Genomic DNA, 25,360 nt, shown 5'->3' with positions numbered 1-25,360 from the left:
GCAGGCTCCCTTCTAGTCCCTGGAAGCAAGGAGGTGATTAAGGAGATTCAGAAACATGGGCATGCAAATTAGGATACAAATAACCTAAAGCAATGAATGAGCTGCTGAGAAAATCGAGTGAAGGAAACAACTAACTAGGTCAGCAAGAATCAGAGAAGGCTCCCTGGACAGAGTGCCAACAGGGCTGGGCCAGGAAAAATAAATCTGAGGCTTTAAGGACAGGTAATATGGGGAGTTATCCTGGGAGATGTGAAGAGCAAGTTCAAGGGCATGGAGGCAGAAAGGGTCTTGTGTATTCTGGGAGCCGGGAAGAGTGGAGCGTGTGGCTGGAACGTAGCTGTGTGGAGTTTATACCTCATTTCACAGGACTTGTTGAGTTTTAACCTGCAGAGTTTTCAGGAACTGTCCTTAGATGGCATCAACCTTGAATACAGAAGGATATTTTAAAATCAAATAGATTATGTTGAATGTCTGAGTTCAATCCTCTCATGTTTGTCTGCTGTATTTCATCATCTGAAATATCCATTGCACGTTATTCATCTTTCTGTTCCCGCATTTAAAAAATCAAATGTTTACTGAACTAGTACCCTGTGCTGACAAAGGCACAGAAAGTTGTCTTATGCTCATTGACTACTATTTCATTGTAGCAAGTCAGAGGTGAACTCAAGTCCCAAATCCCAGGCTCCTCCTCCTCATACCAACCCTTACAACACAGGAATTCCTCATGAGAGGGACGTAGGGTGGAACTATCTGTTCATTCAGACTGAGTTCTTAAAGCTGCGAGCCACATTTTGCTTTGGTGATACAGGTTACTAAGGAAGTGTCTTTTCATGGGTCACTTCTGCCTGTGATTACACGGATTTATCCCTGAAGTAGGCAGATGGAGACCCCTGTTCTCCACAGGGAGCTTACTGCATAGTGTAATTACTCAACTTGCTCAGGATGTCTTTGCCTCCTAGATGGCACGGAGAAGGCTTGAGTTATGCCTCTTTCATTCATTGCACTCAGTAAAGTGGCACACACACAGTGGGACTCCTCAGTACACAGTGGGACTGTGATAATTTTTTCCCCTTTCCAGTCGGCTGCCATCAGCCCAGAAGTAAATGACAGCTGGCAAGCTGCTCCAAACCAACCAACAGAAACTTTGTTCTGCCAGTTTCATGCCTGCTGCAGTTACATGGGCAGAACTGACCGACGGGGGCACACTTTTCTGGTAGTGTTTATTACCAAGACAGAGTGAGGCTCAGATTGGAGGAGAGGGGTTCTATGTGCAGCTGGTACTTCCTATCCCTTCCTTCGTCGTGTCACGTTGCCTCTTGGAGCGGTGCTCCCCTCTCTCACTTGCTGTAGAGAATTATTTTGGGGGAGGGTACACAGATCACTCCAGCCGCACCTCTGCCTTCCCATCTGTGAAATGCCTCACTTGAAGCTCAGGTGAGAACACTGAATGAAACATTATGTGGAAAGCATCTGGCCCAGAGCTCCTAGCCCAGTCTGTGATAGACTCTGAAAATGACAACTGTCAACAATGTCACTTAGACCTTGTAGGAAGATGTCCTAGGTTGTTTAGGTCTTGTAGAAAGAATCCTGGATGAAGAAGCTGGAGAGTTCTACTTCTGACTGTGCCACTTGTGAGCTGTGTGATATCAGCTTAGTCACTCAGCTTCTCTGGGCTCCGACTCTTCATCTGTTAAACCAGACTGGCCCACTGATTTCTACTCAAAATTGTTTCTCAGCTAAGGTCTCTCCTCTTCATTCCCACTGCCAATGGCTTCATTCAGCATCTGCTGGGCAACAGTGGGCAGCCCTCGACAGCTTGTCCATGCACAAATTAAAAACTGTGACCCAACTATGTGGATTAAAAGCTGCCTTTCTTCTGGGGAAATCTAGCCCCATGCTAGAGCTGCTTGGTGAGCAGGCTGTGGACTGGATTTCAAGCTGCATTTCTTGGAAGCCAGGTACTCTTGGGTGGTGTACAACCTTCCCAGATGTAAGTTGTGGCCCTGGCTCCTCCCTGGACTCCAGCCTCCAGACACAGCTACTGCATTCCATTTCTTCCTCCATACCGTTCGGGTCTCTCACTTTGAAATTGCACCCAGCTGTCAGGTTGTGTCCTGCACAAACCCTTCCTTGATTGCTCATGGCTTATAGCTGAAACCAAAGCACTTTGTCAAGGGTCATCCAAGCTGGGTCTCTACACATATCAAATGTTTGCAGGTCCTAGACATGTGGTGAGGTTGTCCTGCAGGCTATGCCCACGTCTTTTTGCACAGACCTCCCTCTCCATGTTACTCCTGTCCATTCTCCTTCCATCCTAATGCTCTCATTCATTAAGTCTCGGCTCAGTGTCAGCTCTTCTAAGCAATCTTTCTGTGATCCCCACCTCCAAAGACAGACTGAGAATTCTTCCACTGAGTCTTCCTTCTCAGCACAGGCTACTTCTTCTGGTGGGGGCCCTATTACAGTGGAGGAGACTGAGGTCCAGACAGCTGAATCTGCTGATGAGAACCCAACACCATCTACAGCAGCCACTATTTACTGAGAGCTGCCAGGCACTGTCAGCCACCCTGTGGTGCAGGTGTGATTATTTCCAGTTTACAGCCGAAGGAATAAGGTGTCGAGGGACACCCATAACCTAGTGCAGCATTGGCAAAGTGTGGTCCTCCTTCCCACAGCATCAGTATTCCTGGGAACTAGTGAGAGATGCAGATTCTCCAGACCTCAGATCTAACGGAATTAGAAATTTGTGAGATGGCCCAGAAATATGGGTTTCAAAGAACACCTGATGCTCACTAAAATGTAAATAAAGTCTGCAGAGCTCTGCTGTCTAACTGGTAGATGGGGCCTGGACTGACAGTTGAGTAACCCAAAGAAGCTTGTGCTTTTCCCTTTCTTGCCCTGACCACCTATGGGCTCTGCTCAGAAGGTCTCTCCTGCCTGTCAGGTTTAAACTCACAGCCTCTTCCCTCCACCTTCTCGCAGCATTTCCTATCTTCTACCCCTTCTTTTACTCCATAGTATGTACTTCTCCCCCAAAAGCGTCCCACACATTTTCAATTATTTTTTATTTCTGTCTTAGCTTGGGCGGCCATAGCAAAATACCACAGATTGTGTGGTTTAAACAACAGAAATTTCTTTGCTCAAAGTTTTGGAGGCCAGCAGCCTGAGCTGAAGTTTCCAGTGGAATCTGGTCCTGGTAAGAGTCCTCATGCCGTCTTGCAGACAGATGGCTGCTTCCTTGTTGTATGCTTCTAAAGCTGAGAGAGCAAGCAAGCTCTCTGGGAAAGGGCACTAATCCCAACAGGAAGGCCAGCCCTCCTGCACTCATCTATCCCTAAGTACCTGGAAGACTCACCTCCACATGCTACCACACTGAGGTTTGGGGCTTCACTGCATGAATTCTGGGGAGGTGACTTCAGTTTACAATTCCCTACTCCTTGAATGTATGGAGTCCCGTGGGGCAAGTATTTGTTTAACCCATTTGTTAATTGCTAAGTCCTCCATTTGTGCAATCCTGCCAGCACATAGTAGGTGCTCAACAAATACTTGTGAAATAAAGGTCATGTGGTGGGTTGGTGACACAGAGAGGAGTCTCATTTGGGTCTATTTATTCACACTGTGATACATGTGTATACTCTCAACCTTTGCCTCTGTGTGACAAACTCCTGATCAGAGCTGTCTCCTTCCCAGTGAGGTCATTTTCCAGAAAAACTCTTTACCCATCATCAGTTGCAGGAAGAGTGCCTCTTCCCAACAAGCCCTGCAGAATGGTTACCCTAGGCATGATTTAGCTAATTTACTCCCTACTTTGTCTTAATGGTTCACCAAGTGGAGATCTCTCTGTAATGACAGTAAATGCATTTGAAATGTAGATATCGACCTAGGCAATGCTGCATATTTGGCTCATCAAATTTTCATGTTAAAATTAAAATCTTTCTGTTTATGTGTGTGTGGAAAAAGAGAAGCTGGGGTGTTGATTCCAACCCCATCACTGCGGCAAACTCTTTTCCTAATGAAAAGAGAAGCTTTAATCTCACATGCTTCCCCTGGTTACTGCCTCTTAATTGGAGATGATGGCAAGAGAGACATGAAAAGCAGACAGATTTTAAACAAATCTGGACCTATCAAGGTCTCCCCATGGGATTTAACCATACACATAGAATCTGCATAGAATACTTTGCTCACGACCCTCAGGCAAAAGAAATACCAATGTGATCCCATTATTTCTCTCAAAAACAGTTTTCCCAGAGTTCCCCTCTGCCTCTGTCATTATCAGAGCTCCTCCAGCTTCTGCTATGAGATTAAAACAATCCCCACTGGTCTTCATGTGAATTATCACTTTCTCAGTGCTGCTGGCCGGGGCGTCCTTTTTAAGTGGGTGCCTTGCTCTTCTCTGTCCAGCATCCTGGTTATGTCCTCCAAATAACTGTCATAATCCACAACCATTTCATTCATTGTTTTCTGCAAGTTTATTTTTCACTGATTTGTTTTCCAATGTTAGTAAGGCAAGACTTGTAGAGATATAGTTAGGCTTGCTTTCCTGGGATAGGGAAGGGAGAGAGCAATGCCAATTTATTTCATTGATCGGCTATGCACACGGTCTGATTTACTGTTTGGAAGAACTAACTCCACAAGGTAAGAGATTGCATAGCTACTCTGTTTATCTGCAAGGCCATTGAGACCAGTGTGTTCAACCTTTGACTTACACAGAAACAGATAATTGAGGAAGTTCGGGGGTCTTCAGTTAACAGCCAGGGCTACCAGACTCCAAGTGTTGCTTAGCGTCAAAGCCTCCAGGCTCCAAAGCCAGTTGATCTGGGTTCGAAAGTCTAGTTCTCACACCTACCAGCTCTGTGACCTCGGGCAAGTTATTTAATGTCTTTTGTTTTGGTTTTCCCAGTCTGTGAAATGAGAATAATTATAGCACCTGCTTTGGGGGAGATGAAGGTGGAGAATTAAAAATATAAAGGACTTTGAATAATTTCTTGTACACAATAGTCACTTGATACATCTTAGCTAGTGTTTTGACTTGATCATGCTGGTGATTCATAATTTCTCACATCTGAATAGATTTTTACAACACACTCTAATTTAAGACAAGTATTACCAACCTCCCCACAATGTTCCCCTAATTGTCAGCTGTGGAAGCTAAGGATTAGAAATTTCTAGCTATTTGCTCATGATCACAGGACTAAGAAGCTGCAAGAGTTAGGACAGGGTCCAGGGCCCCTGGTTCTTGCCTCATGCTTGCACCCACATAGTGTGGTGGTCCAACTTCCTACTACTCCCAGTCCTGCAAATTTCTCATTTCTTTAGGCTTCCTTCCTTCCTCCTCTTCCTTCCTCCCTCCTCTTTCCTTTGTTCTTTGGCCCTCTGCTCCCATCCTTTTGCATATTTCCCCCCTCATCATATTATGGTCATGCATCTCAATCCACCAAAGCATTAAAGTACTATTTGGCTACAGCCTTGAGTTTTCCTTATGCCCCGTTTCTGCTCTCAAAGTAGACATGTAGACTTCTGAAGACATACCCAAACTTCTGAGCACTCTTCTCTTTTTTCCTTTGTTTATTCAATATAAAGATTTATAATAATTTAAGTTTTAAAAATCTGATCCCTAAGAAGTCAAACGAAGATGCACTGAATACTAACTGTGCCGTGCACCTACTTCTTCCTATGTTACCTTCATTTTCCTTCAGACCAATCTGGAGAGGTAGGGTATTTCACACCCATTACATCGGGAGGAACACTGAGACTCAAAAAGGCTAAATAATCTAGACAGCTTCATATGCTTGAGGGCCCAAATTAGGATTTGGACCTCTTTTTGTCTAATTTTGAAAACTAGGTTTGTCAGAAAATGCAAGTTAGCATTCAAGACCTTCAGGCTCATCTGTTGTTCTGCTTCTGGAAGAGTCAAGTGTATTACAATTTGCTGTTCTTAGTCACTTGTGACCAAGTTGAAAATTAGGACAAGGTATGTCAACTTTATGCCTCAGTAGTTACTCTATAAAGCAATATGAAACACATATACCTGCAAATAAAACTGAAACTGAACCATAACTTTATAAAGGATGTTTCAAATTTACAACCAAAAAGCCATTTACTAACAGTCCCAAACATATTCACCCATTAGATAGCCCTGTCAGTTATGTGCCTGAACATCGAGCATATCTACAACCATTATTTGAATGAACTCATTCAGGCCTTTCTCCCCCGGGTAGGTGGTAGGAGACACCTGGCTCATTTTCACAGCAGCTCCTGATGCTCAGCCGTCAAGCTGCGTCATGGCTGGCACTCTGAGCTTCATGCAAGGCCAAGCACTTAATCTCCTTAACAGAGACCTGTCATTGCTCGCTTTCTTTCCAGCACAGCCCCAGTCTATGTTCAGACAGAATGTCTCAGGCACTTGCCTCTTCCCTCCCATTGCAACGGCTACCATCTGGGTTCAGACTTTTCTTGATGTCTCTGTGCATCACTCTTCCTCAACTCCCTGAGCGCCTTCCCTGTGTACTATGCTACCTGTTTCTATTCCCCTTACTCCCATTCATAAAATGACCATGTAAAATAAGATTATAAGCTTCACTGCCCCCAAAGGAAGTGGAGACTTAGGAAAGGGCAGTTACTGGGGGGTGATCCCTCAACTTGGAAGTTGCAAAGCCAGGGTTTGAACTGAGCTCTATATTGACTTATCTCTTTTACCCTTTGTTACTGCCGTTGATCTCTAAGTTCTGAGAATAAATGAATAGGATACATACTGCTTAAGGGTAAAATAGACAGGGGGTTCTCCAGAAAAAACATGGTAGGAGGCCTCTCCCCCAAAATAAATAAGAACAACAAGAATACAAAACCTTTTTGAGTAGTCTTCTGTGGATGTGCCATATAAATTCTTTCTAGTCTCCTTTGTGGATCCCTCAGTAAATTCTGCATTTCTTCTGATATTTGTGTACAGTGTGTTTATTTGGTGTAGTCCTGGTAAGCCAGTGTTCATGGGTAAGTGGAGAAGAAGAGACAATGGATATTTGGATTGATTGAAAAAATAGCAGATGAAACAGAGTTAGAATGAGTTACTTCCTAACACCAGCATCAAAGATGGTATTGTTTAGATGTTAAAAGTCCTATATATTAGAGCCTCAGTCTCCAGCTTGACTATTAGGATGTGGGAGATCCTTTAAAAGTGGGGTGAAGTGAAAGCTGTTTATGTCAGTGAGGGTGTGCCCCTGAAGGAATTAATCAGACACAAATCCCTTCCTGTTTATCTTTTGCTTTTTGCGTCTGAAGTGAGTACTCCTGCTAAGCTGTGCTGCCTCACCTCAGACCCAAAAGCAATGAGACCAATTCATTACAGAATAGAACTTCCAGAACCAGGAACCAAGACAAATTTTTCTCTTTGTCGGTTTGTTATCTTTAGTATTTGTTATAGTAGTAAAAACCCAACTGACACAGGTAAGAAAACAGCTGTACAAAAGTCTAGAGCTGGATGGGGCCCACATTTCCCAACTGCTTGTATTCCTGGGTGTCTAAAGGTTTCTGCAGGGATCCTTTCTTCTCGTGCACAAGTTCATGTTCAGAGGTCAGCTGCCTCTCCTACATGGTTCCTGACCAGCCTGCCATCATCTCAAGTCATTTCTTTCAAAGTTCTAACTTTCACATATCCTACCCTGCTGCTTAAGTATACTTTTAAAAAAAGGGAGCAGAAAAGCAAGAAGAAAGAATATCCATTCATTTTGCATCCATTGCCTCTTAGCCTCTTAGTAGTCCTGGGGGTGCCACCTCTCAGCTAAAATCTTCCATAATTGTTTGGGGCTCACTGGGCTTCCCCACAGCACCTTCATTTAAAGCCATTACAGTCTGGCTCCAGGTTCTTAAAGCTTGATAACCACATCTTTTGCTTCTGACTGCCAGAAGGAATTACTCTTAAAAGCTATCTTTTATGCTACTAAATTGCTTCTTCTTATTGGCCTGTGCATCCAGGTAAGATGGTGAGACAGTTAAGTCTTTCATTCTTTGGGCTGTAAGACAGCTGTGAACCATGTCTGCTGAGTGTTTCCAAAGGCATGTCCTATTGAACTCTGGACCATGCTGTGGTCTTTAAAACAAAAGTTCACTTATCAAATATTTTTTGGAGATGTGGCACGCTATATCCCAGTCTTGGATGTTCTGAATGCATATTGTCAGATGAAAGGTATAAAGAAGTTCTAAAATAAGAAACCATATTTTCATAAGATCTCAATGTTCTTTGGGAAGTGCTGTTGTGGATAATAACAAACTCTTCAAGGTGCATAGCATTGCTGTGGCTTATGTCTTAGTTACCTGTCCATTACTAGGACACAATACCTAATATCGAACTCCTACAACTTAAAGGAAAAAAGGTATATTTCAGTTCACAGTTTTTGGAGGAGTCAGTCCATGGTTGACTGGATCCAAGGAAGAAACAAGATGGCACAGGGGTATGGTAGAGGAAAAGATGATCTACCCAGGAAGCAGAGAGTGAGAAGAAGAGCCAGAGCTAGAGAGGGTGATTAACTCTTCCAGGTAATGCTCCCTGACTCCCAACTCTTCCCACCAGGCCCTATTTCCTAACTGCACATCCCATTGATGAATATTAAACCCCAATGACCCAATCATTTTCCACACAATTAAGAATTTGGGGGACATTTTATATCTAGACTATAACTATTTGAATATGGTTTCATTGTGTCCCTCAAAGCTTCATGTGCTGGAAGCCGTGTCCCCAGTGTGGCGGTGTTCAGGTAGTACAACCTTTGTGAGGTAGGATCTAGTAGAAGATAATTGGGTCATGGAGTTACCAGCCTTGGAAGAGATTGATGTTGATCTTGGAGGATAAATGAATTCTCATGAGAATGGTCTGTTGTGAGGGAGCCTGGCACCTCTTCTGAATCTGTTCTGCATGTGCTGCTCCCACTCCCACTCACGATGCTGACATCGTGATGCCTTCTGCCAACATGCTCCTGAACTTCCAGAACTGTGGGTTAAGTCAACCTCCTTTTACAAAGTCATTTGAGGAAGACAATAGGATTTGTGTTTTACAGGTGATGGAGGGCAGAGATATTGATGGCCTATACTAGGGAATGCAGCTGTTAGGTGCATTATTGTTATTGCCACCAAGCTCCATGGTCTTTTTGTGGAGGTCATTTGAGCCCGTCTAGGTCTAGATCACATACACAAACACACACAGACACACTGTATATATAGTCAAGTTATTATTACTTAAAATAAACACTGTGGAGTATGTGGGAGAAACTAAGTAATGGAATTTTTTTTGATTAATGTCAAAGGAGCGAGGTGCTTCACATACATCACCTCATAAACCTTCACGGTAATCCTGAGAGGTAAGTTTCATTAACCTTATTTTACAGAGCACACAGAGGCTCACAGAGGTTTGGTAGATTTCCCAGGGCATGCCATACCAAGATGCCCAGCTAAGCTTTATATTTGATTCCAGAAAGCATCCTGTCTTCGCACTCCACTACATTTTTTTAGGGAATGGCATCATGTCTCTCACCCTAGAGCCAACAGAGAGAGCTAGATTTATCCAGATGCCTCTGAGGATTAGCCAGATGTGTATCCCAGCAGGTTGTTTAGATAGAACTGGCTCCTTCTGGAGGCTCAAGAAGAATAAGAGCATTGAGAATTAGTAACTCTGTGCTCCAAGGAGATCAAAGGGAGTTTGCACTTACAGGGTTTGACAGTGATTGGCCCCACCCTGGAAAGTGGATTTAAGATTTTATACCCAAACCAAAAGAATAGTTGATGCCTTGTTAGGGAGCTGAGCAAAACTAAGCAAGACAGGGCCTGGCAATTCCTCAGGCTAAGAAGCTGCTTTTATGGAAAAAACCATTGCAGGATATAGGAAAGTCAGGGTTTCAGATTGGGCTATGCACCCGGTGTGGGATCTTGGCATGTCCCTTAACTTACTTGGCCTCAGTGCTTCCTTTGTAAAACAGAGGGTCATGAGAAGATGCCCAGAGGTGATAATTACTCTGGGGGACCAGTTTCTGTCCGGAGGGTAGAGGGGCCCATTGTCCCACCTGGATTGTATTCGACAGGGAGGAGCTCAGTCTTCTAAAAAGTGAAATGTTTGGGGGTCTCACACCTTCCATCTACTAACAATGAGGGTGCCGGGATCCACAAATGGAGGCCATAGAATTCTGCTACCCAGTGACTTGGAGTGTTGTCCCCCTTTGGTTACTAGGTTACTTGAGTTTCTGTCCCAGGTAGGGAATTTGCAGAGTAGTTGTTTGTTGTTTCTCTGTTTAGAGGTGGTTGGTGTGGAGGTGCTGTTTCTTTGGATGGAGGAGCCTGCCCTCCGATGAGTATGGGTGAGGAGGGCCCTCTGGGTGGAGCACAGTGTGAGTGTATAGAGGGAAGGAAGTAGACTGAGGTCCTGGGACTTGTGAGGGGAAAGAGAAAGTCTTGGAAAGGCAGCCTGGACTTGAGCAGTAGAACTCTCAGCGGCTCTTAGAATAAGAGGTCAGTGTAATCCCTCACTTAGGAGCCCTGACACAGGAGGATTACCGTGAGTTCAAAGCCAGCCTGGGCTACATGGTGAGTTGAAGAGCAGACTGAATTACATCATGAGACCCTGTCTCACAAAAAAAGAAGTGGGATTAAATGACTTCTCAGCCCCCTTCCAGCTCACAGATTATGAGTTGACTTCATTTCCCTGCCTTCAGTGAGTAACACTGCAAACACAAGCATCAGATGGGCTCAGGCTTGAATGTGACTCACTGAACTGAGTCCCGGGTTGCTGGGCCCTAGACACCCAGATCACAATCAGCTCCTTCCCAGGCCTGGAAACCACAAGGGCTCCTCCAGTTCTCCTGTCCTGGTTTCCATAGGCACACACAGTGCAGGAATGGTTCAGGCCCCACAGAGTCCTGCTGGGCTCCGGATTTCAGATACTATCAGGGCCTCCCAGGGTCCACCGACAATAGACCAACACAAAAGATTTTAAGAGACCTCGCCTCACAGGTTCCCCCAGCAGATGGAAGAGCACTGCTGAGTGCGTTTCTGTTTGGGAGAGAGGCACAAGGGGAGCCACACCTAGATTCTAAAGTGTGGGTGGATGGTATCAATGCACAGTAGCACAGGTGTTGGAGCAGCCTCCACCCCTCTTATAGCAAGGTTCCTGGCTTTCTCATCCATGAAATTTGGCAAGGGCTGTCAGGGCTGGGGCTGGTGGCTGGTGGCTGGTAATAATGTCAACAATGCTGCTGTCAAGGTGAAGCTTAAATACTCCATCCAGGGAAGCTCCAGCTGTGGGCCACTGCAGAGGCCACAGCTTGCAAGTCAGCTTGGAGGCTCTGGGAGGGAAAGGACAAGCCCAGCAAAGCTCCTGACACCCCTAGTCTCTGAGTAAGTAGAAGGCGAATACCTGATTAAAAAGGAGAGGTGGGTGGGAAGCTGGAATCACTGAGGATGACTGGAGGAAGACAAAGGTCTCTGGAATTTGGCTTTAGAGAGGGAAAGGAGGGATGAAGCGGGAATGACTGTTGAACACCTGCTCTGGAGGACAGATGTTATGGCTGCCACTTCACCTGAGCCAGTCTCTTAAATCACAGCCAGAATTTTATCTCAGTTCATGAGCAGAGGTTTGAGAAGCTAAGTGTGTTGCACCAGAACAGACCATGTGCAAGTGAAAAAACCAGGGTTGAAACCTTCCACTTCTAATTTATCTATGTTAAGCTGTTCCTTACTCTTTCATAGAGAAGACCAAGGCCCAGAACAGCAAACTCACAGCTTACAGAAGGCAAACGAGGGCTAGAACCAGGACTATGGCCTCATTGCTTTATTCTTCCTACTCCTTTGCGGACATGACTTTCTCCTGTGATATGGAGCTGTCGCTCATGCCTCTCAGCAGCACATCCTATTTCCATTGAGCGAGGACTCTCCCTACCCTGTGGCCCTCATCTTCTCCCTCATCTACCCATATAGCCTTTTCAGGGAAGGCAGACATCTGGCTCACAGCCGGCCTGAGTGTGGCCCATGCATCCCTACGGTGGAGAATGTGGGCTTCATGTGTGTTTATTTTTCTTTTCCCCACTGTAACTAAGTTGGAAAATGAGGCTGATGTATGAAGGCCCAGCCAGAGAGTGGGCAGGAGTCCTGTTTCTGTTACTAGCTTCAGCTTTGCCATTGCCGTGCTCTCTGTCTGGGTCCAGTGCACACGTCTATAATATGGGGTTGTGCAGATGACACCCAAGATCATCTCCCAGTGCCGACCTTCTAGAAATCAATGTAAAATAGCTTGGAGTTGTGGCACATCTCTGTCATCCCACTACTATAGACGTTTGAGCCCAGCATGCACAACTTAGTAAGATCTTGTCAGGAAGAAAAAAAGAGTCTGTGGTTATAGCTCAGTGTTAAAGACCTGGGTTCAGTCCCCAGTACTGAAAAAAAAATACATAAAAAAGAAATCTGTGTAAAATAGGTCACTACCGGAAGAGTCAAATATGCTTCTCCATGTACTGAGCTCTAAAAATTAAATATGCATAAAATATTTTGATGTTTAAATCAACTTACACATTTTATATTCTCTTTATTTTTACATACCGAATTTTTAAAAGTTTTCAGTTTATGGGAAAATATATTTTCCTTTTAAATGTACAGAATTTCATGCTGCTGTTGTTATTCTCATTTATTTTTAAAATAAAAATTAATTAAAAACAAAAAATGGGTTGAGCCAAATGGTCTAAATATAAAAATATTTTCCAGAAGTCCCCTGTTTACCTACACCTTGTGATGGTTAGTTCTATGTGTCAACTTGGTAGGGATATGGTACCCATCTGCATTGCCAAATACTGTACACATGTTGCCTTGAAAGTATTTGTGGATGTGTGAACTCCTATAATGAGCTGACTTTGAGTAAAGCAACTTACCCTCCATAACATTGGTAGACCTCATCCAATTGTTGAGGGCTTTAAGAACAGACTGAGGCTTCTCAAGCAAGAGATCCTGCCCCAAGGCTCATCATAGAAACCTTGTCTGGGTTTGAGTCTCCAGCATGCCAGTCAGCTGCCTGAGTTTTGGACTTGCAAGCTTCAACAGCCCATAAGCCAATTCCTTAAAAGAAATCAGTTTTCCTTCCTACTACTTATCTCTGCCTTATTGGTTCTGTTTCTCTTTAGATCCCTAATAGACATCTGCTAAATTTACAGATTTTTTTCCCACTAGAAATGTTATAAAATTTATTATTCTTGCACTTATTTTTAGTAGCATTGTCCTCATTTTCTGGCTATGCCGTGATGTGGGTAAAGTGCAGGACTCATTGACCTGGGTGTGAAGAGTTCAGCCATGCTGTACGCTGTCAGTCTAGGGCAGGTATACTTCCTTCCTGCCCTGGTCTCCTTGTCTATGAAGCAGGGGCACAGAGCAGACATGTGGTGAGATTATTCCTTCCTTAGTTGTTGCTGGAGGTCAAGTGAGATGCCTTAACCACTTGTCACATAACAGGATTGAATAAAAATGAACACTTGCAATGTTATTACTGTGACTCCTCCTCTTCCCTTCCTTCCATTACAATTATTAATTGGAGCCAAATGACACATACAGAGCACTGAGCAGCTTTCCAGCCCATGCTGGAGACTCAGTGGTGGGAGATGATAGTCAATGTCCTTATCCTTCAGGAGCTCAGAGTCAATTGAGAGGAGAAAGTTTCACATGCTCTGTGAGCCACAAGACATGGTGGTATAAATCAACACACTCCCACGACTTCAAGGCCCAGCTAAATCCTGTCTCCTTCAGGAAACTTTCCAGATCCCCATATTGGAAATTAATCTCTTGACTTCCATGTCCCAGGGCCTTTGGTTTGTACCTTTCCTACAGTACTTACCACTATTTACCTTGTATTAGAGTGATTTATGCACATGTCAACCTCTCCCACTTGAATGTGAGTTCCTGAGGACAGAAATATTTATGAAAGGCCTTCCTGTGACTTTGGCTAGTGTATGAAGGACCAACATAATAACATCAATAATCTGCCTCACATTTTAAGATGATTTGGGGATAAAACAATTAAAATTCAAGTAATTTAAGAAATTATCTCACATAGTAATTCTCATAGCTAGCGTCTTTTTTCATGTCATTTTATAGATGCTACACAGAAGGCAAAGAGCTTGATGTGAACCTGTACAAGGTCATAGAAGTTCACGGCAGGGCCAAACCCTGAACTTGGCCTATTTTTACTCAGCAGTCTAAGGCTGGCACTTAACTGCTGTGACTGTTTTGCATATTCTTAGTCCCATTAAATCACCCTGAGTGAGCAGTTCCACGTTCTGTGAGCATAAGCAGTTTGGCTTCATTGTCACAAGTGTGGTTTAGTGAGTTCTCTCCCTGTTTAGACATAAAACGAAGCCAGATGAAACAAATTGCATCTTTTAACTGTCTTTCCAGTCTGGTTGTGACTCCTGCTCTGATGATTTTAGTTTGGCAGGGGCTGGTCTGTAGCAATTTTCCCAACAAAACCATGTGGCTTCTGAGTGAATAGGGTTGGGTGTGCTTGAACACCAGTCTTTCCACCCTTGCTCCCTTGGACTTCTTAAGGCCTTGGGACAACACCAAGAGACAAGCTCAGTTATCTACTTTTGACAGATACTCTCACTGAGGTTTTGAGAGGTGGAGTGAGTTAGTGCCCAAGGCTACTCATCACCAGCAATCATCAAACTCTTGTCTGTCCTGATGCTAAAGACCTTCTATTACTCCTGTCTTGGATTTCCTTCCTCGACTGAGAGGAACTGGGGAAGGGATGCTTTGTTTTCCTAACAGAATCATTACATAGTGTGTACATCATGACCCAAAGTATTACCTGAGATGAGTACACACGGCTGTCTGTATGGTTGATGTGATTATTTTTTCCCTCTGCAGCCACACCTTGCCAACGAGGACTGACTGAAACCCTTCATTCTCTGAACTCATGCATTTGCTTGTGGAGTGACTCACGTGGAATGTCCTTTTCTTATATCAGTAACTAGGCTTCCACCATTCTGTCAAGACTCTGCTGGATTGGATGTGTGAATCAGTTGAACTGAACTAAAGCAAATTTATACTTTGGCAAGATCAGCTTTCATACAAGGAGCAGTGGAAGAAAAGTCAAAAAAAGGTAATGAATAATGAATGGATAATGAATAATGAATGATTTAGATTTAAGATGTTTCCCAAAGTCTCATCTATTCAGAAGAGGGGTTTTTGGAAGGTGATTGGATCATGCTAGCATTATCTTCATTAGGGGATTAATCCACTGATGAGGTCATGACTGCATGTGATTTTGCTAGTGGATCATGGATAGAGGTGGGTTATATGAGACATGACCTGGAAGGTTTTATTCTTGTCCTCAGCCCCTCCCTTCTCTCTCTACTTCCTGGTTTCTGTAGATTGAGCAGCTTTCCTTTGCTATGTTTTTTCACATGCTGTGTCTGGTTGGAAGTCAGCTGACCATGGACTGAATTCCCCCAAACCATGAGTCAAACTAAACCTCTCTTCTTTTAAGTTGTGAGTGTTGTGTATATTGTATTAGCAATGGGAAAGTGACTAATAGAGACATGGAAAGTATGAGAGTTGGTGAATTCTAGGTCTCCCATGGAATTTGAATATTCTTTGGTGGACAGTGAAAAGGCAGAGTTTTTGAGCAGATAGGACACATGCTATGGCTTATATGTCAGGAAGATAAATCTGGTAGGAGAAAGTAAATGTCTGAAGGCTGCTTAATGGAATATTAAAACAGTTTAGTTATAAGGTGATGAAAAAAAAAATAAGGTGATGAGGCTCTGAGCCAGCAAAGTATCTGTACGTAGAAGAGGATTAGAAGAGAGGTAATTTGGATAGGGTAGGCTAGAGTTATTCCCACTGAAGTCTCAGTAAAATATGGCACAATGCAGAAGAAAGCATATGGAATGAAGTAGGCATTCATGGGTTATGAATTTCCACTCAACAACCTTAACCCCAGTGGCACTGGGCAGGTCATATAAACTCACTGAGGTTGTTTCTTTATCTTTTAAATAGTAGCATTAGTGACCACTCATAGAACTGTTGTGAGAGTCAACATAAGTGACAGATGCACAAAAGTAGCCACACAGTACATGACCAGTTAGTCACTACCATCATAAAAGGTGGTAGGAAGACACCTCATCTAAACTGTCAGCTAGAACTATTACACTTCTGCCTCTTATCAGCTGTTTGAACTTCAGCATATGACCAGGCCTAAGTGACTTTCCATAACATGGGAATAATAATGGCTTGCTCAGATCTGTAATGCTTACTAAATACAAGGAGATAAATATGTGTGAAGTGGTCAGCTTGTCATGGGCACATATGAAGCACTTGTGTAAAGAGTCGTTCATATTTTTATCACTATTAGTGACTGATGGACACACTGCTTGCTGGCAGAGCCAATTTCCTGCTACATTTTGGCCTTTTCTCTCATATTATGGAAACTCTAAAAGCCAAATACTCTCTTTCCCAGCCTGCTTTGCAGCTAGGAGTGTGGAAGTGACCATGTGACAGAGATCTGAGTAACAATGCATGAGCATAAGTGTATTGCGATGATTCTGGGTAAGTTTCTATTTTCCTGATTCAAGGAAAAGGGCTAGTTACTGTGGCCTAGCCCTATCTGTTCCTTACTCCTGTCTGAAGTGCAGGTTGATGCCTGGCACTGAGGCAACCAATCTGTAACAATGAAGAGAAGCCCAAGAGAGTTATGAAGATCTCAGTCCAACACTGGGAAGTTACCCCTCTACACCAATGATGAAGCATTTAGTCAGACTTCCTGTTATGTAAGAAGAACACGTCCTCATGCTGGAGTCACTGGAGTGTGTGGATGTCCTTCACGCATGCAGCTGAGTGCAGTCTGGTCTAGCTAATATAAGAGGTAGGGGAAAAAACAGCAGAATTAAGCAATTGGAATAGCATCAGTTCAACTAAAGGAAAATTTTCTATGCATTCCACATAGGCTCTGTGCTTTCCTTCCTCTCAGAGGCATCCGACTACCTGTCCCCTCTCCTCACCAGTGCGGCTTCTCCAACCCTGTCTTTCTGTGCATCAGTTCTCCAAAGCACAGCCCAAAGCTCGCTCATCTGTGCGTCATCTCCATCTCTCTGTGTTCAGTGAATCATGCTTTACATTTCTGTGTTAAGCACTTTGCTTTTTAATTGTCAAATGGTGATGCTGTGTGCTCTTAGTGCCCCTAGCTTCCGTCCTCCAACAGAAAGTAAACTCCTTTGTAGACACCGGTTCTGCGTGAAATAGGACATGCAAAATTTGTTGCATAAGCTTATAAAAGAGAGGTATTATTATTATTATTATTTCGTACTTCACATGTTTGGGCTATTCATTCCACAGATATACACCAGGAAGCCGCTGTATTTATCATCACGTGTAACACCTTCAACTCTGATGACTAACAGACTGGAGTATTTGGGACAATTTACTGAGTTTCTTTATCTTTCAAGTAGGGACAATAGGACAGTAACAGGAATATTAAGAGGAATAATTCAGTTAAATAAAACAGTATCAGGCATGCAGCAATTACTTACTGTTATAATTATTTACCAGGTGACCGTTCTCTAACTATATACATGTTCCTACCAGACAGCAGCAGTTAACAAGTGTTAAATAAACAACTTGTGAATAACTTGTGTATATACACCTCTGAAACATTTAAAAAAAACTCCAAATGAAACTAATTTAAATTCATATATACTTAAGCATATTAATGTTCATGAATAATTCAAATTAACAAATATGTGTTTTTAAATTGATTTTCTTTGGAGATTACACTGAGAATTTCACAACAGCTCTTGAACTAATTGAAGAAGCACTGGCAACTACTACCAAGCCAGAAACGGGAAGAACCTCATTCAACTAGGAATCGGTCCCTTTACCATCCCGCAAGTGCCAGCTTTCTGACTGCGGTGGCCAGAAGGCTCCACCTACTAGGCCTGCAGAGTGAAAGTTAACTTTTTACTCTGGCCCGCCACTGGGACATTTGGTTTGACAAGACAAGCAGCACTAACTTCCTTCAGGACCACCTGCCCAAGCTTAGGCCCTGCCTGAGAGGGCATGAGATTATATTCATATCCCCGTCACTTGCTCTATTTGTCACTGCTTTGGACCACAGTTCACCATGTAAAAAATAGAGAAGTGAGTTTCTCTCATACTGAGTGACTGTGAACTCAGATGAGTTGATCGAGTCACATGCCTAGTACAGAGCCGAGCACCCTGCACATGCTCTGTCGATGCGACCTGCGCATCATCCCAGGTCACCTGCAAGACCAGTCACACTGTGCTCCCCAACAGGCTCCTTCACCATGGCACAGGTTTGCACCTGCTCCTTATGCTACATAGTCCTTTTCTTTCTTTCTGGATCAATTTCTATGAATTTTTTAAGAGTCACCACGAATGACCCTTGTGAAGTGTGTGGCATATTACGACCATACATTCTCAGAGTTCCCAAGTTATGGGGACCAAACAACTAAATAATTGTACAAACAATCGTAGCAGAAAATCCCATGAGCAAACCACTAGAAGGACGCCTTTCCAAAGTGTTCATCTGCGATGCTGGTCTGAGATTTGTGACACGACTTTCCATTTAGTGCTCAAATGAAGTGAGTACTCGAAAACAGCTTGGGAAGAGAATCCTGCTGTATCAGATAGCTGCTGAGTCAGTGAGGGGATTGATATTTGTAAAGTACCTACTATGTGTTGGGGCTGCAGGAGTGCTACACATGTTCTCAGTGTTCATCCTTACTACAACTGTGTCAAGGAGATAGTGGCTTTTATTTTACATGGGGCAGATGAAGCACAGAGATGTCATGTTATTTGCCTGAGGTTGCAGACCTACTAAGTAGGGCCTCTACACTTGAACTCAGGTTTTTGGTGATTGAGTTTGCATGTTTTTAAAGGTTTTGCTGGAGGAGATACTGCAGTGTGGAGTTAGGGGTAGGTAGAAGATATAGTGAAGGTGAAGGCAGCAGGAAAGCCAAACTCCATATCCTTGCCAATCTTATGAAGAGCTGAACTGGATGAAATCCCTGTCAGGTATACATTAATAACCGAGAGGAGCACACTTCTGTGTAGACTTATTTTATTGCAGAGTGGGGAATCACTGGGTTTTGGTAACACAGAAGTGTTTCACCAGGAAAATAAGAATCTTATCATCTTGCTCATATGAATTCATACTGAATTACACATGGGGTGTTGTAAAGTTTGCTTTACAATCTGCCATTCCTGAATCAGAATCCAAATTCCAACATGGTGTTATCAGACTTTAGGCAAGTGATTCGACCTTGGAGTCTCAGTCGTTTTATTTACAAAATGGGATTATTAACAGCATGAACTCAGAGGACTAACGATAGACCACAAAACGAGGCAAGACTAGGAGAGCACAGATTAGCTTTCATTTAAATTGTGACACTTGAGAAGTGTGTGTGTGTGTGTGTGTGTGTGTGTGTGTATGTGTGTGTAGTTCTGTGAAGAATTATGCTAGGACAATAGGTGTCAATTGGTAACACTCTGAGCAGACTGGATTGTATGTTCACGCCAGGCTTGATGTATAAGAAGTGTCTAACTCAGTGCCTCACATCTAGCAAGCACCTGTAAAGCTGTTTCATAATTGCATTTTAATCACAATTCCCAAATTAAGTTACATTGCACCACTTAAAATTTTCTGAACATGTTACACTTGCAGGCAGTGACACCTCGGCCAGGGTTCAATTAGTCAGCATGTATTCATAGTCTCAAGTCTGGCAGACCAGTGCACGTGTAGGGACTAATCAGAAGGGTCTGAGAGGCTTCTTAGTGTAATAGGGAGAAGACATCTTAACAGGGTTTGTTCAAAGGGAAGAGAAGGCAGCTATGTACTGTAATCTATTTAAACACAAACAGAGAATACAGAAGCTTCAGATCAGAAGATGAGAGCAGGAAAGTAAGGAAGCAGAAGGGGACAAGTTAGAACAGTCCGTTCATCAGTCACTGTCTGCTGAGAGGTGAAAGGAGAGACACCAAAATATCCAGCAAGATGATGCACCTTCCACACTGCTGAAAGTACTGTGGTGGATTTAGCAGCGGATGAAGGTGGAAATCCTGGCATTTTGTTCTTCCAACCAGTAGTGGATACCTAATAAATGTTCGTTTGTTTCCTTTTGTTTCCTTTGTGGTAAGGATAGGTAAAGTAATCTGAGAAGATGATTTACAGTTTTTACCCATAGCCTGTTCGCTGCTGGTTGGAGAAGTTGATAATTACCAATGCTAACCTAATTACTGGATCCTCCCTCCCTCCTTCCTTCCATTCCTTCTTTCCTTCTTTCCCCCTCTCCTTTCTTCCTTTATTTCTTCCTCTGTCCCTCTCTTCCTTCATTTCTCAGACATTTATTGACCAAGAATTTAGAACATGATGCTGAACGTATAGGTTTCTAATTTGTTAGGGAAGGATACACTGAGCAGATAATTAACCACAACGACAGTAAATGCCCTGCAATCAGAATTCTCCTCATCTCAGGCCCCTGAGTTCAGTATATGTTTGACATGACATGTAGCTATGCACAAAGCAGCTCAAACTCAACATGTCCAAAACTGAACTCACGACCTTCCCCCAACCAGCTCTTCTTCCTGACTCACCTGTCAGAGTGAATGTTCTCACCTTTCACCCGCCCACCCAACCCAGAAGAAGCTGGCGTTTCATTCCCTCCTGCTTATCCCTTGCATTCCATGTGTTTTGACGTCCTGTGGCTCTTCCTGGTTTCTCCCACCCACACACTTCCCAGCTTCACTGCATTGTCCAAATTCAGGCTCTTACTGCATCTTCTCAGGAATAAGGACACCACCTTCAGGTGCCATTTTTCATTCCTCTCCTCTGTAGTCTTTCTTCCTGAGGATGCCAGAATAACCTTTTAAGGCTCAGTTCTGGTTGTATTTCTAGCTGTCTAAAATAAAAAAGGCCCACTGTTGACTACCCATCTCACCCTCATCTGAACAACTGACATCTAGTTCCCATCCCCCAAAATTCCTGATGACTTTGTCAGCCTATATATTTCCATCTCCACCACTAGTTGTTCTGTCTGAGACAGTGCAGGGCCATCAGTCACACATGGATGTAGCCTGAGGGGTGTCTATGCCAGCCCTCTCAGAGCGCTCCCCACATCGCCCTCTGCCCAGCTACATGAACTTCACCTTGGAACATTTCCAGGGACTGTAAATTCACCACCCCATCTTTCGGATGCCTAGAAGTATTGGGTTTTGTTCATTGAGTATTTTTATGCTTAGGAACTATCCTGGGTACTTAAAGTAAAACGTCTCCAATTTTCACACCATCATTATCATAAAAATATAATAGGTAGGTTCTGATCATTACTGTCTCTAGCATCTAAACCAGGGCCTGGTGCATGATATTATTGTATAAGTAATTGTATAAATTCACATTTCATGGATATAAACTCTGGGCTCAGCAAGTTTGGTAGCTTGTTCAAAGTGTAGGTAATGGAGTGAGCATTCAAGTGTAGATCTATTTAGCTCCTGAGGACTTGATTTTTTGCTATATCACAATGCAGTATAGCAGGGCACTGGGAAGAAGAGGGTTGGGGCATTCTGCTGGGAAAGCTACTGGGAGAGCTCACTATTACCTTTTGAGTTGCTTTAGAGATGAGTGCATGTGTGTGTGTGTGTGTGTGTGTGTGTGTAAGAAGTCAGGGGAGAGAGAAGAGATATCTGGGTTAGGAGCAGTCAGGCTCTGGAACACACATGATGGGTGAGTAAGGGAGCCTTCCCCTTTTTCTACATTGCCACCTCTACTGGACTTCTTCATCCTCAACAACAATAGAAATACAAAATGTAGCAGGACAGCCCAAGGCTATATTCAACATGCTTTATCAGAAAAGGAGAGACTTATCTGCTGAATGCTTTCGATCACAAGAAAACGGCAGCTCCTGCAGCATCTCTACCAAACGCCCTGCACCACCACCCCTCCACATCTATCATCTATTTACCCATTTGAGTAATGGGAGGAATAACCAGCTGTGTAATCAATCTCATTTTCCCTGAATGTTCGGAGTTTAAAATCATTTGCATTTCGACAACGGTCCAGCAGTCCCTTATGCCATCCATCAATCTGAATGGTAAATTGGTTGCCCAATTTCCATCTGATCTTTAATTGAATAACTGCATGTCATCAACACAGATTTGCAGTTTGGCCTAGAGCTTGTTTTTGTTGGGGATGGGGTGGGAGGGGGGCTTTTCATCCTTAATAAATGTTTCCAATTTTAAATTTATATTATATCCACATATAGTGTATGCACGGTATGCTGTTATATGCCATGCCAAGTTATATATAAATGAAGAGGGTGGGGAGAGAGAAGAAGAGGAGAAAGAGCGAAGGAGGAAGGGAGAGAGAGAAGTGTGACTGGGTGAGAGAGTTGGGAAGCATTAGAAACACTGGGTTTGGAATTGCAGACACACACGTTACTAATTAAAATGGGAAAATAAGTTTATTTCACTTGGGCCATAGGCAATGGATGTTCCTTGAACACAAAAGTCAGGCCCTAATACTCAGATTTGCAACTAAGTAATAACTTTGCCAAATGTGACTGACAGTTACCAGATTATCTCCTTAATCACACCTTTATTTCTATTAAGCAGGGCTTATTCTCCCAGCAGGTTTCAAACATGTGTTAATGCTGAACTTCCTAGGCAGAATCAAAGGGTTGTATCAACTGGAGCTTTCTGGAGTGATTCTACAAACAGGAACACTCCAGGCAGAAAGGCACAAACCAGTGTGGAGCAAACAGCTTTGGAGCGCTGTGGCTTCAACAAATGCTTCCTTCCCCAAGCTGATACAAATGTCTCCAAGGAGAAAGATGATAGAAATATAGAGACAGCATACAAATCAGAAAGCTGTGAAGAAACTTGTCTTTTTGTCTAAATGAAATCCTTGAACCCCCAAAGTTAGTTGTTTCAAGGGACAAGTTCCCATGAGGGCACAATTACTCATTACATCATTTTATTATGAGTGTTCTTTTTCTTTCAAATGCTTAACCACTTTTGATAGAGAAGCTGGCAGAAAACACTATAAAAGAGGAAATGACCAGAGTCCCAGTCTCCATGGTTTATAGTGGAGTCTCAACTAGATCCAAGGAATCTCAGGAGTTATAGGAACTTCTTCCTGGAAATTTTACAGGAAGAATGATGGACAACAGGTACTGCCTAAGAGTCCATGGCAGGTAATGCATGCATATATGAACGGGCTCACTCTGCACAAGGGAGTATTATCTCTGTTGGAGTTGTGGACACCAAGCTTCATAGACCTTCACAACTTCCCTGAGGAGCCACATTTAGAAAGCTGTAAAGTCAAAATTTAAAGCCAGCTAAGTAAATAGAACACAATGCTCAGGAGCTTTTGGGAAGTTTTCTCTCCAATCCCATGCTGAAGGATTCCCATTTCCCCTATGTTCTCTTCCTCCTACTACTTTTCTGTTTTTAAATTTTTCATCTCATTTCCAGATGTGTGGGTATTTTTCATTAGCTTCCCTAGATTCACCTTTCACTCTTTTCTATCCTGATCTGTACCTCAGAGAACAGTCCCCTTTGCCCTCTTGTTCTGAGCTGCATCGACCTCTGGGTGGCCCTGGTAGAGGACAGGAGGGTGGGAGGTGACACAGAAATTATTTTTTCCCAGGATTCCTCCACCTGCTACCTGGTTCTTGCCCATGTTCTGTCAGGTAGTAACTCCTACTGTTTCCAAATCCCAGGGACTCAACACTTTCCAAATATTTTCATTTTAGGATAGTTTTTTACTTTAAAAAAGTGTTGAAGATCGGAAGAGCTTTTGTTTGTGTTCACGTTTACTCTATTAGAAATTCTCAAACAAAAGACACATTTCATTGCTCATCAGAGAGATGACATTTTCATGTCATGTCACTTCTGGAAACTCCATTGTACTTACTGAGAAAAAGAAAGTCAAGAAGCCAATAGTATTTAGTATTATTATAAAAATAGCTTTGGTCTTCTGGACCCTTAATAGAACCTCAGAAACTCTCCCTGTTTCCTCTTTCCCAGTCTTTTTCTCCAGGCTCATTTTGGGATGCTTTCTTATTCCTTGTTGGCCCCTCATTCTGCCTTAACTTCTCCATACCGCCCTTTGTCCAGCTCTCCATGTGGGTGTGTCATTTGCTTCCCTAGGGACCCTGACTGATTGCTGACTTGGTATTTCTGGGATTTTACCTTGAAGGAGAAGAATTGATGTCAGAAGCAGTTCAGGAATACCAGGAACAAAGAAAAACATACCTTTCCCTGCAATGACCTTCATCTTGAGAGATTTGATTCATCTTTAATTTGTATTTATAGCTTTTTCACAATCAATGGTAACATCTAGAGTCAGTAATGATTGTTTCTCTGTCCCTGACCCTGACTAGAACCATAAAAGATGTTTCTTTTTAAAGGTGTAGACTAACTAGAACATCTTTAGAGGAGCATGAGTGAAAATCTGGAAGCTAAGTTCATGAGGAAGAGCAGAAGGACTAGCTTCCTCCAAAGAAAAGAATACTCGAGAAGCTTGGGCATTTTCATCTTGCTTGTCCTCAGCTGGCCATTCTTGTTCTAGGGAAAATATTCTCATGCTTTCTTCAGGGCTCCTACTGAATTTTAGTCAGATCTCAATTGTCTAAGATCACCTTATATTGTCATTAATGTCACACTTCCCCCTTCTGCACAGCTAACCCTTCATAGCTAAACTTGCTTGAGACTGTGAAGGAAATCACATCTTTGGTACATAATAAATTTGTTTACAGAAGGAAGAAATGGAGATAACATTCTCTTCAGCTTCCATTTCATCTCCCATAGTCAACTGAAGACATTTCCTTTTTACTAGCAAAAGTCTCATTTTAAATACCTAGTAAGTCATTCAATGCAGATAGGGAAGTCTTAGAGTTGTTTATAGTGGTCTTGTGTTATTTTAGGGATAAACTAGATTTGAAATTCAAAAAGCCATAAGTTCAAGCCCTAAACCCGCTACTGAACAACTGGGCAGCTTTTTGTAAGTCATTTCCTTTTTCTGAGCCTCAGCTCATCAGAATAAGTGTGTTGGATTAGAAGAATAGAATTCAGTTTGTGTGTGGGTGTGTGGTTCACCACGTCAAGTATCATTGCAAGGGGCTTAATAATCTCCAAATATTCTTAATCCATTGTGATACTATGAAATATACATTTGGTCTTTTTTTCTGCTGTCCTGGTGTACAACTCTTAGAACTGTTGGACTTTTCAAAATGGTAAATATCTTTATATGTGAACATTTTGACTCATGACTGGCAGCCTTTAAATAGTTCCAGGAAGGGGGTTAGTTACTAGAAAGATCAATGCAGTATTG

At 42.9% G+C, this 25,360-nt stretch overlaps 1 long non-coding RNA gene across 3 annotated transcripts in view; it reads left to right on the top strand.

Moving 5' to 3' along the window:
- The window catches only part of LOC102030624, a 187,664-nt gene that overhangs the window by 154,526 nt on the left and 7,778 nt on the right, over positions 1–25,360 (top strand). For 2 of the 3 annotated variants that reach the window (XR_001233074.1, XR_260166.2), the window contains exon 2: positions 14,881–15,115. This is a non-coding gene — a long non-coding RNA (uncharacterized LOC102030624). Of the gene's footprint in view, positions 1–11,247; positions 11,374–14,880; positions 15,116–25,360 lie in introns of those variants that run through there. The other variant, XR_001233075.1, reaches the window with a different exon arrangement.

This window comes from Chinchilla lanigera, unplaced genomic scaffold (genome assembly GCF_000276665.1).
Source record: "Chinchilla lanigera isolate Chin_1 unplaced genomic scaffold, ChiLan1.0 scaffold00013, whole genome shotgun sequence".
Taxonomy (NCBI): Eukaryota; Metazoa; Chordata; class Mammalia; order Rodentia; family Chinchillidae; genus Chinchilla; species Chinchilla lanigera.
This window is presented reverse-complemented; position numbering and strand designations above follow the sequence as displayed.